Source organism: Phaenicophaeus curvirostris, chromosome 3, assembly GCF_032191515.1.
Source record: "Phaenicophaeus curvirostris isolate KB17595 chromosome 3, BPBGC_Pcur_1.0, whole genome shotgun sequence".
Taxonomy (NCBI): Eukaryota; Metazoa; Chordata; class Aves; order Cuculiformes; family Cuculidae; genus Phaenicophaeus; species Phaenicophaeus curvirostris.
This window is the reverse complement of record NC_091394.1, coordinates 4,482,771-4,497,719: the sequence shown is the minus strand read 5'-3', so window position 1 is coordinate 4,497,719 and position 14,949 is coordinate 4,482,771. Positions and strand designations below refer to the sequence as shown.

At 43.2% G+C, this 14,949-nt stretch overlaps 1 protein-coding gene across 1 annotated transcript in view; it reads right to left on the bottom strand.

Annotated features, from left to right (window-relative positions):
* ZNF407 (zinc finger protein 407) overlaps positions 1 to 14,291 on the bottom strand; it is a 341,301-nt gene extending 327,010 nt beyond the window's left edge. The window contains exon 1 of the mRNA XM_069853279.1: positions 14,226 to 14,291. The gene's annotated coding sequence lies outside the window, so the exon portion shown is untranslated. The remainder of the gene's footprint in view (positions 1 to 14,225) is intronic.
* Positions 14,292 to 14,949: the final 658 nt, after the last annotated feature.

Below are 14,949 nucleotides of genomic sequence, written 5' to 3'. Positions count from 1 at the left end.
GGAGGAAATCCTCCCTATCCTACTGCAATCTCCTGGAGTCAACTGTACAACGAGGAACGGGGTGAACGGAAAATCAGTGAGAACAGCAAGAAACGTTAAAATCATCTGCGTTGGAGAAAACAGAAGAGTACATCTTAGAAATGAACAACAGACAAATTAGCATGTAAAAAAAGAGGGCTTCTTCCAATTAAAAGATCTAAGGTGTGAGAATTCAGGGACTGGAGACTGGACATATAGTGCAATGAGAACTGCAACAGAAAGATAAAAGGCAGCCAAAAAATATCAGAAGTTCATGAAGCCAAAGGATAAAATGGTATAAAAAGAGCTTTATTTAATATATCGTGAAAAACAATTCATATATAAGAAGGCAGATTTCAAAATGAAGCATGAAATGAGGCAACAAGAGACAAGCCACCTATGACCTTAAGGTGTAGGCTGCAACGTAGGCTAGTTCCTAATATCTCATTTTCAGCTTTTCCCTAGAGCACAACAAAATGGCCTCAAGCTCCGCCAGGGGAAGTTTGGGCTGGACATTAGGAAAAAATTCTTCACTGAAAGGGTCATTGGGCACTGGCAGAGGCTGCCCAGGGAGGTGGTTGAGTCACCTTCCCTGGAGGTGTTTAAGGCACGGGTGGACGAGGTGCTGAGGGACATGGTTTAGTGTTTGATAGGAATGGTTGGACTCGATGATCCGGTGGGTCTCTTCCAACCTGGTTATTCTATGATTCTATGATTCTAAAAACCACAAAAGCAAAACATACCTTAATTTTCAGAGTCCCCATTTTACAGTCTGAAAGGAATAGAAAGAAGTAGCAAAGGAGCAAAACTGTGCTTTGGATCTTACAATGCAGCTGGCAAGTTGGTCAAGTCGGCAGCAGCAACAACCAGGCCATGCTGGGTGGGCACCTGCAGTCACTGTCTCAGGGGCACAAGGGAGGGTGGAAAAGACCTAAAGTCCAGGAGATGATGATGGACACCTCAGCTGATGCTGCACTCCTTCCTTTACAGGAAACCTCCAAGGCCATGGGTTCAAACACAGCCTTTATTTAGTGTGTAACTAACTGTATTCATCAGAAAAGGCTCCGTTTTAGCAATTCTTTAACTACAGTCCATGGCACTGATGCACATAGTTTGCGACCCATTCCCAGAAAAGTACAAATGAGAAATGTTTACAAATTCATTGGTTCTCTACAGTAATTCAGGCTTGCAGCTGGACATAGTTAAAAAAATAGCCTTCAAGTCAAGATCCATTGCTGAACTAATCTGGCACACACAGACAGCAGAAGCTATTTCCAAAATATGTATCATCAAAAAAATCACAGTAGATATTACCTACACACCCTCCTGCCGCACACTCAGAAAAGGTACATAAGCAAAAAGAACTACAAAATATGAATTTTAAGGAGCTAGTTAGACATTGATACCATAATTATTTTGATATCATTGTTTGATTTGCAATAGAGATGACGAGTGAGAAACAAGAGAGAGAATGAGAAAGTTCATGCTCTACGACAAACATATCCTTAAAACAACCAGACTTAACAGCAAAGGCTTAAATTTTAAAATCAGCTACCAGTTTATGGAATTTATGCCAGATCACCAACAGGAAAAAGATGAAATGAAAGGGAAGGTTGAATCAGGTGACCAAGCAACCTAGACAAAAGAGTGAAGATATTCACTTTGCAGAGCTGCTACCGTACTATTTACCTCCCATGAATCTGAGAAGCCTTGTTCTTGCACCTATGGCACGCCAGCTGTGCCAGCATCCTGAAACAGGCACCTCCAAACCTACTGGAGCTACTCAATAACAGGATGCCCCTTATTTCTGAAATCACACCGGAGCTTCAAGCCTGCACATCTCATGTTGGGATTAGTAAGTTTTCATGATGATTCAGTAAAATCCGAATTCTCTCTAAGAGTATTTTGATTTTTTTGTGATAAAAAGTGCAGAGATAATAAGATTGTTTCTATTTGGATTCACTATATTTATTAGAAGTTATGGGTAAAAACTATTGATTACAAAACCATGTGTTGAATAAACATGAGCAAACATTTACTAGTTGTTCTACCTGCCAGCTGTTATTTAGTGGACATATACTGAAAGAGTATTAGGAGCACTTTGTAGAACCATTCAAACAAACAAATATCTAAAAGCCAGACCTCAACAATATGGCATTTAATAATAAAGTATATTTTACAAAGTAGTGGAATTTGTGGAATATTAAGTATTGAAAATGTGCCTTTAAATTACCCGTTTGGAATGACTCACATGACTGTACTGTCCATACATTTTTACATCACTTTATCCAGTCAGCTCGCTAAATCACTAAAAACATACACTACTGAGCTTCAGTTTGACCTGCAGTGACTCCTATATGTATCCTCAAAATTAACACAAGGACTGAATGCTACTAATCTTCAACTTGTAATAACTGATCAAAGAATACTGCCCTGCAATTCCCTAGAAGCTAAAATCATAGTGCTGAACTGTGCATTTTCAAACAAGTGGTTTATAGCTCTAGATTTAAAATGCAAAATTTCCATTATATTTAATAATTAAAATACATGCTGTGTTATGGTTACATTTGGTGACGGGATTAGTAGTACCCCAACTGAGTTAAACAATGCCTTTTTCCTATTAGAGTTCATATTACCATATTATCTATTTGTTTAAGAAAAGGAAGAAAAAAAGCACAGCAAGGAAGAGGGAATAAAAAAGAAATATGAATATCAAACATACTGAAAGACAGTGAAGACCAAGACAGCGAGAAGACCTGGTATCAGCAAAATCTAAGCTAGCTGAAAGCAGAAAAGCTAAATTATCTGTGCATTTAAAGTATGAAAACTTTTTAAAGACAAAGAATATTCTCCTTTTGTCAATAAGGGTTCTCATTCAAAGTAAAAGGTTTAAAGCTCAGTTTGTTTTCCTAGACGCAGTCTCTACAAATTTAGGGAATACAGACATCACTGTCAAAGAGCAGACTCTCTCAGGTTGTCAACTTCTTAATCAGGGTCTGCCTGCACTGGAAAGTGTGAAATTATGTAATTATTTATGCTTGGCAACTCTGATGGTTTAGACAATTCCAGCACTATGAACATCTTCTCTTATAAAGCAAAATTCCTACTGCAATTTTTTTATCTTTCTTTTTTTCTGTGCTTTCTTGATGGTTTGTTCAAACAGAATTTAAATATTTCGTGAAGTATTCCTCTTCTCACAAAACAGATATCATTGAGCTTAAAAATATAGCTTACAAGGATGCAAACTAAATAAAAAATAAAATTAAAATTAAAACATGGCCACAGTGACATCAACTAGTTTTCTCAGCACTATCACTTAGATTAGGTGCCACCCAGAACCCTAATGACCTTTGAGTACTTGTAATAAATGTATGAATAAAATATTATTTGACTCCATAAAGACACACTCTTCGTATTCCTGAACTTCCATGCAACACTTAAGAATAAACTTCAGAGAATAACTTTGTTTTAATTTCAAGTATATTTTACTTATCTGAGCAGCAGCAGATTAGAAGACAGGCTTGTGTGCCTGAAAGCCTGCTTACTTCTCCATCTATAGTAGCTGGTGCAATCTATTTATATATCCCCTGATAGATACCCTTTGCATACAAAATACAAAGGTACCCCTTCTCTGACAAAAAAGTGTTTATTGAACATTGTACCTCAAAATACACTTTACTGATACCAGCAATGTCTAAAATCATGATGACGTGAACAAAGAAAATGAGACGGTATTCCTGCAAGTCAACCTCCACCTGCAAAGCTCAGCAGTTTTTCACTTGGAAATGGAAAGTGAGTAGCCTGAACAGAGCCAGCAAAATGCACTGTCAGGTTTTCACTTGTCTCCTCAGAACAACTGCTTACTGTACCTAATAACCTTGTGCCCCAGAAAGATTCTTAGGATTGAGAGAAATTGCTCCTTAGGTCTCATCAGATGTCTGCTCCTGAGCAGCAGAAGGGACACCTCCAACATCAGACCTATGTCAATTTTCTCTTCAGTCTCTTCCTCTCATTCCTTCCTCAGGTTGCCGTCCCTACTGCAAACTCCTCGGGCAATGCTAAGAAAATAAACAGGGAACAAAGCCTGCATAAAACCCTCTGCAGATATCATCACAGGCGCACAAAAAGAAGACAAAGAAATAATTGTCAAGAATTTTCAAGCTACCTAGATTTAGAATGGCTCTCAAATTCACAAGTTTGTAGCTTTGACAACTTACCCAGAAACAACTTCAATAACAAAAAAAAAAAAAAATTTTTTCATAGAATATATTTGCAAAGTTCCGGGTAACAACAAGAAACAATGCTGTACTACAAATCCTGTGCTCAAAAAAACAACCTCTGTTTTTTGGGGTAAAAAAAACAAAATCCAATTTTATTTCTTTGGTTTTGTATGCGCAAATTATGAGATGGAAAGCTTGTGTCAGTTTCTGATTTTGATCATTTTGACACAAATTGAAAAAATTCTGTTAAACTAAATGGAGATATTCCGATTTATAGTCAGGTAAATGACATCAAATGCTAGTCCCAGGTTTTCTTTCCTTCCTGATTAAATTACATTAACGTACAGTCAAAACAAAGCAACTGCTGCTAGTCCTACTATTTTTTTCAGCAAGATAACTTAACTGTTAACAAAACACCACACACACATATACGTGAAGTCATCAGGGTTCTTTCATACATCTATCTGAAGCCTGGCTTCAGCTAATATATCATCCTACATGCAGGACAGATGTGAATTGCTTCCCATCAGGACCTACAGGTCACTGGTTTTTTTTACTAAAATACTTTTTATTAACATGATATCTATATGAGATATCTAAAATCACAACACTCTTGTATTCTTACGTGGAATACACCAGGAAAAGACACAAAACCTAAATATTGCATCCCTGCACTGTTAAAAGGTTTGACATAGTACTCACTGCTATATTACCCCTAATTAGCAACTTAAGCTTGTTAACAAGCACAGTTTATTTAAGGTAAACAGGAATTATCTGTCCATTGTATAGGTAAAACTTGTAAATAGGACAGCTCATAAATTCTAAGATGAGAGTTACTAGGAAACTATTCATTAAGGCTGGGGTGATAAATTCGAAACATGAAGCATAACATGCTTAAAGAAGTAGGTTTTATTTTTACAAGCATTCATTAGACTCTCATCTCCAAGCCTCTGACTTGTAAATAATTTAAAATGAAAATGCGAACAACAGGGAGAATAAAAACAAATGCAATTCAAATCAGTCCACTGTTGTACCAATAAAACTCAAAACAATAGAAAAGAAGTTGGCAGATTTTGAAGACAACATCCAGAAAACATTTTTATGGACTGTATCTTTGAAGTTAGATATTATGTTAGCACTGGATCCAACCCAAAATTAGATCTGACTTAAAACAATCAGGCTGCGCCCAGTAAAGGATACACACGCTAAACTAGTAATTTTTAGTATTCATTGCACTTCATTCTGCAGCTGCCAAAACAAACACGCTGCAGCTTACAGGCGCTTTTAGATTTTTTATTTTTCCGTTTTGACTATTCAGAAATGTATATCCTATTAACAATTTATACGACATAAGGCAAGAAGCCCCTTCCCTTTAAAAAGTAAGATAAAACCAGGTTTGCCTCGCACGGGAGCATGAAAAGAAACAGTCTTTACTTCGCTGGCTTTGAGAATGGGAAATTAAGAAGACAAAACAAATCAACCATAAAACAAAGGATCAGTGTTGTCCTTGCTGTATACCCAGTGCCCCAAATCCAAAGTCAATACACTCCTACAGAAGGTGTGCTGCACAGCAAGGAACCAGAGGAGAGTAATATTTTGCCTTTATTGAATTTCTGGAGTTTGTTATCCTTTTGCCAAGTACTTGGAACAACCCAACTAAAACATAACATGTGAAATACACTTTAGGAAAGCAAACTTGTAGCTCTTCAAGGAGCCTGGGAAACTGCCTTCAGGGACAAGAGAGCAGAATCGAGCTGGTAGAGCATTACGGATGCTTTCCACAGAGCGCAAGAGCTCTCAATCCTCAGATCTCAGCAATCAAGAAAGGAAGGTGAGGGACTGGCTTGGCTGATTCAGGATCTGCTGGTCAAACAAAAGGGAGAGAAGAAAACGCACAGACGGTGGAAGCAGAGACAGGTATCTTAAGAAGAATATAGAGACACTGCCTGGTTGTGTAGAGATTGGGCCAGGAAGGCCAAGGAGCTGAACTTGGCAAGGGACACAAAGAATAACAATCATAGAATCATAGAATCACTAGGTTGGAAAGGACTCACTGGATCACCGAGTCCAACCGCTCCTATCAATCACTAAACCATGCCCCTCAGCACCTCATCCACTGACAAGCCTGTAGTTGCCTGGATCCTCCCTGCGACAAGCACTTCTATAGCCCTTCTTATAGCCATATATATATACATGTATAGATATGTGTGTCAGCCAGAAAAGGAAGGTCAAAAAAAGCATTCCCCCCTGATGAACACGACTGGCAAACTGGTAACAATGGACAAGAAGGTGGCTGAGGCACTCAACAAATTTTTTGCCTACGACTTCTCTCTTTACACACCTCTTGAGTGGAAGGACTGCAAGGCAAGGATTGGGGGAGCAAAGTCCCTCCCACTGTAAGGGATGATCAGGTTCACAGCCACCTAAGGAACCTGAACATACTTAAGTCCATGAGACCTGATGAGATGCATCCCAGACTCCTGAGGGAATTGGCTGAGGTAGTTGCCAAGCCACTCTTCATGATTTTTGAAAAGTCACTGCAGTCAGGTGTAGTCACTGGTGACCAGAAAAGGGGAAACATCACATACATTTTTTAAAAAGGTAGAAAGGGGGATCCTGGGAACTACTGACCTGTCAGCCTTACCTCTATATCTGGGAAAATCATGGAACAGATCCTCCTAGAAGCCATGCTAAGGCACATGGAGGACGGGGAGGTGATTCGAGACAGCTAGCATGATATCACCAAGGACAAGTCTTGCCTGACCGAAGTAGTGGATTTCTATGATGGAGTGACTACCTCAGTGGACAAGGGAAGAGTGATGGATGTCATCTATATGGACATCTATAAGGCCTTTGGCACAGTTCCCCCACAACATCCTTCTCTCTAAACTGGAGAGATGACATGCCTGAGGAATGGGATGCCATCCAGAGGGATCTGGACAAGCTTGAGAAGTAGGCCTATGTGAACCCCATGAGGTTCAACAAGGACAAGGTCTGCACTGGGGTCGGGGCAACCCCTGGTATCAATACCAGCTAGAAGTGAAGGGATCGAGGGCAGCCCTGCGGAGCACTTGGGGGTGCTGGTGGATAACCAGCTGGACATGAGCCAACAATGTGCACTTGTAGCCCAGAAGGCCAACTGTACCCTGGGCTGCATCTAAAGAAGTGTGGCCAGTGAATTTTAACACCTATATGTATCTTCTAAAATGTTTGTGCCTTTATTTTTGAGAGAGACTTTTGAAATACCGGAGGTGGGGCTAAGGACAGCAAGAAACTCTTTTTTTTCAACCACAATGAGACAAGGAAATATAAGACAGGAAAGCATTATACATATGTTTGCAGCAAAACAGTAATCTATAGACATGTAAACATCCAGACTTAGACACTGAAACAGGGCATACCCTAACTGCTCTGTGTACCTCCTCCTTGGCCACTACAAATGCCACATATACATACAACAGCTTTAGACTCAGAAGGGCAAAGGCAAGTAAGATTTATGCCTGTAACTGTTGTGCCTCACTTAATGACTACCTGACTAAAAAATTAGTGGTTTAAGGACGGAGCTTCCATAGAGATGTAAATAACAGAGTATGTAAACAAATGTAGTTGTAATAACATTCTTTTCAAAGCGGTCTTATTTACACCCTATTTTCATTCAGCATGGCCCCCAACCACAGCAATCCCCCTCTACAGGTGCTCCTAAGAGGGAAAGGAAAACCTGGAAACCAACCTAAAAGTGATAAAGCAACATGAGGAAGGAAGAAGTGCTATTAAAACTGACTGTGATCTAGATTTGGCACATTCGATGAGAAACAAAATTGTGCAGTGTGATACAGTACAAGATGGTATTAAATTTATAGAAATTACCTTGAAGCTATTGCCCAGGGAGGGGGTTGAGTCACTTTCCCTGGAGGTGCTTAAGGCACAGGTGGATGAGGTGCTGAGGGACATGGTTTAGTGTTCGATAGGAATGGTTGGACTCGATGATCCAGTGGGTCTCTTCCAACCTGGTGATTCTATGATTCTATTGCAATCGCATCAATTTGTCTGCAACCACTCCTCTGCCTCACTTCACAACACAAAATAGAAAACTTCAGCTCCATGATGCAGTCAGTCAGTATATTACAGTATTATTGCTACCATATTAGAGTATTAATGCTGTTAGTGATGTACTATTACCGTATTTCAATAATTATTATTAATTTATGTGATGTAAGTATTACACTAATATTAGGTTAGGTTATCTGAGGTTAGGTTAGCTGAGGGTAGGTTAGGTCACATCAGGTGTACAAGTCAACTTGCCTAACAACGAAAACTAACAATGCTGCATCAGAACCATGTACGGTTCTGAAGAGGCATGACAGTACCACTAAGGAACAAAGGAAGCTTTAGAACATTCACAGTCTCCCAGCCCAGTTAAATATAACCCATATTGTTACAGACAGTGGTTCAGTAGCTGGACAGACTACTCAGAAAAAAAAGGTCAGCCTGCTGTAGAACAAACAAACAAAACAAAAAAAGCAAAAAATCAGCCACCAACAACTGCTAATGAAGGCCTGGAAAGCAGTCACGAGTCACGCAAACAAGCATTTTATGTTTGGAACATCATTACTGCCTGTTTCTAAATGGCACTTGGGTTATTTCCTTGTAAAGAAGCCTGTGAATTGGCTAGTGCTTACTGCAATTTTCCTTTTCATATTGAGGAAAGAAAGTAACTAGACATCTTTTCTGCTCTAAAGCTACAGATTGCTGCCATTTTACGTCTGGGACACAACCTTCTCTAATTTTCACATGCTGAAGAACTGAAATTAAGCAAAATAAGAAAACTTCCATCTATACTTAACATAAACACCTAGAATGGGCTACAGTCTCTTCTGTAACTACAGACCCTTCACTGGCAGATGGCAGAAACAGGATCACCAGAATTCACAGCTGCAGAGCCACAAGGCTGGTATGGTTCTCCTACTTTAAACATACAACTTCTTTCTGTGAAGCAAAAGATGTCTTTGGAATTTTTACAGGTGAGAAATTAGAGATTACAGGAACAACATCTTTACATTTTTTGCTTTTCCACTGGTTTTATACACACAGGCTAATAAGCACTTTGAGCTTATGTCTTAGCACTGGCCAAAAGGACAAAAATAAAAAAGTACCCTTTTTAGAAGAAAAGTAGGTATCGGTATAATTAATTTAAACTTCCACACACTTCTGTGTAATGCCAAAAGAATGTCCATTGCAAAGCCAGAGAGACCGATGACTGAACCACTCTGACATTAGCACAGAGGTGTCATGTGAACTTTGACACCCTGGACCAGGCAACATTTAAGTGGCTTGCAATGCCACTCCCATGTGGCCCTACTCCTAATTCATTCTCTTCAAGACACCCATGATTAATCCTATGCCTTTTATGAGCACTAAGGATTACCAGCGAGGCATACTGCTCATTTCCTACACATATTTATGTCCACCACGAAGTGCTGTTGTTCATTCTGCTCATTCCACTGCAGCGGCACTGGGTGGCTCTGCTACCCCAAAGCAGCACCTTTCTAGGGTAGAAGAATAACCAAGAGCGCTCTACCGGCCAGTTGCTGACTAGTAATCTGTCAAAATGAAAGTACTGCTCCTGTTGAACTTCTTATAAAGCACAGAACAGAGACCACTACGCCTAATAGCTAGCTTTGTGAACAACAGCTAGCCTTTCCCCAACATCACAAGCCTTATAAAAAAACAGGCACTAAAAGAACAGCAGCCGTTACATCTGCTGAATCATTTCATCTTGTCTTCCCCCTCAAGACCCATGTGCTTACACAGGGTGTATAATCTAAAAAGTGAACATAGTAACTTTAATATGCATCATAACAATGTGTCATTAATTTGAATGAAGGACTGGACCAAACATTTCTTAAATCAATGTTTTTATTTGAGTGATAGGGTCACCCAGCCAGTGCAGCCTTTTTGCTTCCCCAAGAAAGAGAATAAATTCTAAACCATCTTAGGAAATTCAAATGTAGGAGCCACTCAACAGTTCCAGTTCAACCACATTTCATATGCCAATCTGTCTGTAAATTTTAGCTCATGCACAAAACCACAACTGAGTATACAGTCAAAAGATAAAAGAATTAGGCAAAGCAAAGTTACGTTTTTCTTAATGCTGTTCTTCGTTACAAATGATTGGTTTTAACGGAGTAGTGTGACTGACATCTGCTTCACACACTTTCTTTCTCAGAGTAATTTTTTTCTATAAAAGGAGACAACACACCTAAGTTTTCAAAAAGTTTCTAAAAAAGAAAACTTTTGTGCAAATAAACCAGAATTTTTTGATGCTGTTAATACACAATAGTTCCTACAGAAGAATAATAGTAAAAGTATTGCCTCAATGTTTTTAACTCAGGTCATTTGAATTACATTTCCCAAAATGCTAATAAAACTGACATGTTTGAACACACTGGAAAAGTCACAGTCTGTCATAATGCTGTCACATCAGTGCATTTGACTTGTTTTAAAATGTATGGATTATACAATTACTACCAGGCTCCATATTTTATATATAAAAGCTACAATCTGATTATATGTCCACGCTCAAATAATTTATGAAATAAGGGTGGAATGACTGTAATGTTACTTCTATGATGAATGTAACTTGCTGTGAATAGTCTAGCAGATTGCAAGAGAGACCAAACTGAAGCCTGTAATTGTCTTCATCTTTCACGAAGAGGTGTGACCTGGGAAAAATATAGATCCCAATATCCAAAGCTCCAGCCTCCTGCAAACATCTTGATTACTCATGTTCTGATATAGGAATGGAAAAGGAAAATTTATAGTCTTCACAGGCCACACCTTTAGATTATTAAGGCAAGAATCACAGCGAATTACATCCAATGTCTAAATTATATGTTCGTCTATTATTGTTTTGCACCATCAGCAAATCACTCCTGCCACTCTTACCCTCGCACTTTTGGATTCCCATTATTTACTGCTCCCTAGGTGTTACCATGATGCTCAGTATAATATAGGTGAACATGAATACATGACAAACTCAAGGTCTTGGAAGTCTGCATCAGGACAGTCACACAAAAGAAGAAAGGAGAGTACAGCAAAACAAGAATTAAAGCTACAATCATGTGAATTCTTAGATCACCAATAGCTATAACACACAGATGACAAACTAAATGCTTTTTCCTTTTTTCTACATAACTAACACTACAGTTTAAGATGAACATTGTGGTTCACAGGCCACAGTTATTTGAAGGAACAAAGGAAAGCTGTCATAAAACTAAACAAGATTAAAACCCACCCCTCAAAGACAACCTAAACCACTTAGTTTTCATTTAATGACCTTTTCCACTGAAGATGCACACCTCTTTAGAAATGTATTATGAAATTGCTATTCTCACTATCCTCTCTACAATATGACAGGTCCCCTTAAAAGTCCAGACTCCCTAGAAATGACAAAACCGTGTTGAAAATCACAAGATCGCGAGAGTACAGAAGGTGATCGCGACTCAGAGACTGCCGGTGTTGGTGCCTTAAGCAGTAAAGGGAAAACAGCTACAACTGGGGTTTTCACCACTTGTAAAACTGCTCACAAAGCTCCTGCAGTGACGTGTATTGTCACTCTCTGCCAGCTGCACAACTTCTCAAGCTCATCTACACTTATGTTAAAAAGACTTTTGGGAAAGGAGGGGAAAGTAAAGAAATGGTTGGACTCGATGATCCGGTGGGTCTCTTCCAACCTGCTTATTCTATGATTCTATGAAAAGTGAGTTTGAACCAAGAAAAAGAGCTTTTAGGGCAGAGAGAGATGAACCACCCTAGAAGTCATGTCTTGTGGGCTGTAACCCAAGGGCACCACATGCTGTGGCTCAACTCAGCACCGCACCAGTCTGGGCCAGAACCAGGGACACAAGAAAGCCCCTGCCCCACCTTGCCTCCACCACACCGCGCCTGCATATACACGCACTCATGGTGCTCAGGCACATGTGCAGGTGTTGCCACACAGGGGATTAAGGAGTGCCGGATGCCCACATCCACCATCCCCTCATTGTCCAGATGGAGATCTGTGACAAGTGGTGTCCCTCAGGGGTCCTTAGTGGGACAAGTGCTGTTTAATATTTTCATCAATAATATAGATGAGATTGAGTGCACCCTCAGCAAGTTTGCAGATGACACCAAGCTGTGTCATCCAACGGGACCTGGAAAGGCTGGAGAAGTAGGCCTTTGGGAATCTCATTAAGATCAACAAGGCCAAGTACAAAGCCCTACACCTGGGTCAGGACAATCTATGATTTCAATACAGGATGGTGGATGATGTGATTGAAAGCAGCCCTGCGGAGGACTTGGAGTGCTCATTGATGAGAAGCTCGACATGAGCCAGCAACATGTGCTCACAGCCCAGGCCAACTGTATCCTGGGCCACATCAAAAGAAGCGTGGCCAGCAGGGTGAGGGAGGCGATTCTACCCACTCTATTCCATTCTTGCGAGACCCCACCTGGAGTACTGGGTCCAGTTCTGGAATCCTCAACATAAGAAGGATATGGAACAGGTCCAGAAGAGGGCCATGAAGATTTGATCGATGAGAGACCTGGAGTGCCTCTGCTATGAGGACAGGCTGAGAGCGTTGGGGTTGTTCAGCCTGTAGAATCATAGAATAACCAGGTTGGAAGAGACCCACCAGATCATCGAGTCCAACCGTTCCTATCAAACACTAAACCATGCCCCTTAGCACCTCATCCACCCGTGCCTTAAACCCCTCCATGGAAGGTGAATCAACCCCCTGCCTGGGCAGCCTGTTCGTGTCCAATGACCCTTTCTGTGAAGAATTTTTCCCTAATGTCCAGCCTAAATCTCCCCTGGTGGAGCTTGAGGCCATTCCCTCTCGTCCTGTCCCCTGTCCCTTGGGAGAAGAGCCCAGCTCCCTTCTCTCTACAACCTTCTTTCAGGTACTTGTAGAGAGCAATGAGGTCTCCCCTCAGCCTCCTCTTCTCCAGGCTAAACACCCCCAGCTCTCTCAGCCGTTCCTCATAAGGCCTGTTCTCCAGCCCCTTCACCAGCTTTGTTGCTCTTCTCTGGACTCGCTCCAGAGCCTCAACATCCTTCTTGTGGTGAGGAGCCCAGAACTGAACACAGGATTCAAGGAGCGGTCTCACCACTGCCGAGTACAGAGGGAGAAGAACCTCCCTGGACCTGCTGGTCACACTGTTTCTGATCCAAGCCAAGATGCCATTGGCCTTCTTGGCCACCTAGGAAGGCACCAAGCAGACTTTATAGTGACCTTCCAGTACCTGAAAAGGGCTACAGGAAACCTAGGGAGGGACTGTTTACAGAGGCCTGCAGTGCTACAAGGGGGAATGACTATATATTGGAGAGGAACAAGACTTAGACAGCAGCAAGAAAACCTTCGCGATGAGCGTGGTGAAGCGCTAGCACGGGCTGCCCAGAGTAGCTGTGGCTGCCCCGTCCCTGGGGGTGTCCAAGGCCGGGTTGATGGGGCCTTGGGCGGCCTGGGCTGGCGGGAGGTGTCCCTGCCCACGGCGGGGGGGCTGGAACTGGATGATCGTTAAGGTCCCTTCCAACCCGAGCCACTTCCCGACCGTCCCACGCGGGGAGCCCGCCCAGAGCCCGGCGCCGCCGCCGCCCCGTCCCCCCGTCTCCCCCCACGGCGAGCGGCAGGGCCGGGGCCGCGGAGCCAATGGGGGCGCGGGGCGGCCTGCCCGCCCGGCCAACCGGCGGCCGGCGGCGGAGGGACGAGGCACGGGGTTGGCCGAGCCGAGCGCGCCTGTTCCCACCCCAGCCCGGAAAAAAAAAAAAAAGAAAACGACGGTAGCGCAGAGGCCCAAAAAGCCCGAGGGGAGACGGCGGCCTCGCTGCCGGCCGCCCGCGGCGCCGCGGCCCCCCCAGCCCCCCCCGCCAGGGCCCCGGGGGGCAGCGCGCGCCGCGCCGGCGAGGCCCGCGGGGGGAGCGGCCGCGTCCCGTCCGGCAGCGCTTACCGCGCGGGGGGCGCCGCCGCCTCCGCCCGTGAGGAGCTTGGTCACCAGTGGCGCGCCGTAGATTCCGCCGGCCCGTGACGTCACGGCCCCCCCGCGCGCGCGCGCGCAAGAGCGGGGCCCCTCGCGAGGAGCTGCGCCCAACGGCCGCTGCGCGCGCCGCTGCCGCCATCTTACACGCCGCCTGCCCCTTCTCTTTAACCTCGGGTGTCCCCGGCCCGGCCGCCTGCCTCGCCGGGAACGGAGGGGAGGAAGCATGAGGGTTAACAAGGCCAAATACCGGGTCCTGCACTTGGGGCACAGCAACCCTGAGCAGCTACAGACTAGGAGAAGTCTGGCTGGAAAGCTGCCTGGAGGAGAGGGACCTGGGGGTGTTGGTTGACAGTGACTGAACATGAGCCAGCAGTGGCCCAGGTGGCCAAGAAGGCCAATGGCATCTTGGCTTGGATCAGAAACGGCGTGACCAGCAGGTCCAGGGAGGTTCTTCTCCCTCTGTACTCGGCACTGGTGAGACCGCTCCTCGAATCCTGTGTTCAGTTCTGGGCCCCTCACCACAAGAAGGATGTTGAGGCTCTGGAGCGAGTCCAGAGAAGAGCAACAAAGCTGGTGAAGGGGCTGGAGAACAGGCCTTATGAGGAACGGCTGAGAGAGCTGGGGGTGTTTAGCCTGGAGAAGAGGAGGCTGAGGGGAGACCTCATTGCTCTCTACAACTACCTGAAAGGAGGTT